Source organism: Babylonia areolata, chromosome 13 (assembly GCF_041734735.1).
Source record: "Babylonia areolata isolate BAREFJ2019XMU chromosome 13, ASM4173473v1, whole genome shotgun sequence".
NCBI classification, from domain to species: Eukaryota; Metazoa; Mollusca; class Gastropoda; order Neogastropoda; family Buccinidae; genus Babylonia; species Babylonia areolata.
The window spans coordinates 2,091,556-2,094,055 of NC_134888.1; the positions used below are offsets into that span (position 1 = coordinate 2,091,556).

General features: G+C 49.8%; 1 protein-coding gene across 1 annotated transcript in view; it reads left to right on the forward strand.

Annotated features, from left to right (window-relative positions):
- The window catches only part of LOC143289310 (uncharacterized), a 55,691-nt gene that overhangs the window by 34,610 nt on the left and 18,581 nt on the right, over positions 1-2,500 (forward strand). The gene's annotated exons all lie outside the window — the stretch shown is intronic.

Here is a 2,500-nt window from a genome sequence, read left to right on the forward strand (position 1 = left end):
GGGGTGGAGTGGAGTGGGGTGGGGTGGAGTGGAGTGGGATTGGAGTGGGGTGGAGTGGGGTGGGGTGGAGTGGGGTGGAGTGGAATGGATTGGAGTGGGGTGGAGTGGAATGGATTGGAGTGGGGTGGAGTGGAATGGATTGGAGTGGGTGGAGTGTGATGGGGTGGAGTGTGATGGGGTGGAGTGGGGTGGGGTGGGGTGGGGTGGGGTGGGGTGGGGTGGGGTGGGGTGGAGTGGGGTGGAGTGGGGTGGAGTGGAGTGGAGTGGAGTGGAGTGGAGTGGGGTGGGGTGGGGTGGGGTGGGGTGGGGTGGAGTGGGGTGGAGTGGGGTGTGGTGGTTCTGTTTGGGCGTTTTTGTATTTGTATCTGTATTTGTATTACTCTTTTTTGTTTGTTTGTCACAACTGATTTGTCTGTGCGAAATCCGGGCTGCTGTCCCCAGGGAGAGCGCGTCTACACTGACAGCGCCACCCATTTAAAAAAAAAATTTTAAAAGTATTTTCTGCCTCCAATCTTATTTGTTTTCCTATCGACGTGAATGTTTCTACAGATTTTTTTTTCCAAGGACAACCCTTTCGTTTTCCGTGGGTTGTTTTACGTGCGCTAAATTCATGCTGCACACGGGATCTAGATTTATCGTCTCATCCGAATGACTAGCGTCCAGACCACCACTCAAGGTCTGGAGAGGAGGAGGGGGAGAAAATACTGGCGACTGGAGACAACGGTTTCAACACTGTTGTTGCTGCTGTCACAGGCCCAACGCTCGGCTTATATCACAGATTTGACATAAGTTTACAGCTGGGCCAAAAGGAAATTGAGAGCTGTATCATCAATGGTTTCTCCCCTGTAACGGGGAATCATTTACAGCTTGGTCTTTTGTGAAGGACTATAACTCTCAAACTAGGAGGCAAGATTGCGCTGGCTCTTTAGTGCTGCAGCCTTGGGGGGCTGGTTAGCCTTTGGGAACCATCCCCAACACCGACTGTCCTAAAACCGAGAGATTGGGGATGTAACTTGGGGCAAGACACTCTCGACTATAATCAAATTCTAGCTCAGATAGTTGGGACAGCAGTTGCCTCCTCTGCTGTTCTGGTGGTCATAGTCGGACGCGAGTGACTATCCTACATACCATTCTTCCCCGTCAACATCCCATCTGGCAAGAAAAAGTCACAACGAGACTTTTGAGCCGCTTCGATTTTCATTGTCGTTTTCCCGATCAGCGTCTAGCCATTTAGGAAGAGAAGATAAACCGAGGTCCCGTGTGCAGCACGCACTTGGCGCACTGAAAAAGAACCCATGGCAATGAGAGTATTGTCCTCTGGCAAAATTGTGTAGAAGAAATTCACTCCCATAGGCACACAGAATTGATTATATATTCATGCACTCAAGGCTTGACCAGCTTCTTCTTCTTCTGCGTTCACTCGTATGCACACGAGTGGGCTTTTACGTGTATGACCGTTTTTACCCCGCCATGTAGGCAGCCATACTCCGTTTTCGGGGGTGTGCATGCTGGGTATGTTCTTGTTTCCATAACCCACCGAACGCTGACATGGATTACAGGATCTTTAACGTGCGTATTTGATCTTCTGCTTGCATATACACACGAAGGGGGTTGAGGCACTAGCAGGTCTGCACATTTGTTGACCTGGGAGATCGTAAAAATCTCCACCCTTTACCCACCAGGCGCCGTCACCGTGATTCGAACCCGGGACCCTCAGATTGACAGTCCAACGCTTTAACCACTCGGCTATTGCGCCCGTCGGCTTGACCAGCATGTTGGGTCGTGTTGTTGATGATGCATCTGCCCAGCAGATGTGGTACAGTTTAGGATAATTACACTTCCATGAATGCACACACGCGCTACATAAAACAAAGGTGGCAGAATGGTTAAGCCGCTCATCTGCCAATACAGTGAGTCTGTGAGGGTCTGGGTTCGAATCCCACTCTCTCGCCCTTTCTCCCAAGTTCGACTGGAAAATCAAACTGAGCGTCTAGTCACTCGGATAGAACGATGAACCGAAGTCCCGTGTGCAGCACGACATGGCGCACTGGAAAAGAGCCCATGGCAACAAAAAGTGTTGTCCTCATGGCAAAACATTCTGCAGAAGAAATTCACCCTGATAGGTACTCGAAATTAATGTAACCTGCATGCACTCAAGGCCTGTACTGCCCTTTGGGTTATGCTGCTGGTCAGGCATATGCCTAGGAGATGTAGTGTATAGAATAGAATAGAATAGAATATGTCTTTATTACCAAGTGTACCGGGGTTACAAGGAATATTGGGGGTGGGTGAGGAGGGGGGGGGCGGGGAGGGGGGTGGGGGGGGGCGAGGGGGGGAGGGGGGGGGGCGGGGGATAGTACATAACAAGACACGAACATAAATCGAAAATCACCCTCATGCTCATCATGTTCAACATCATAATAATGATAATGATAATAACACTACTACTATTACTACTACTGATGATGAAGATGATGGTGATGACTATTGTTATGATGAT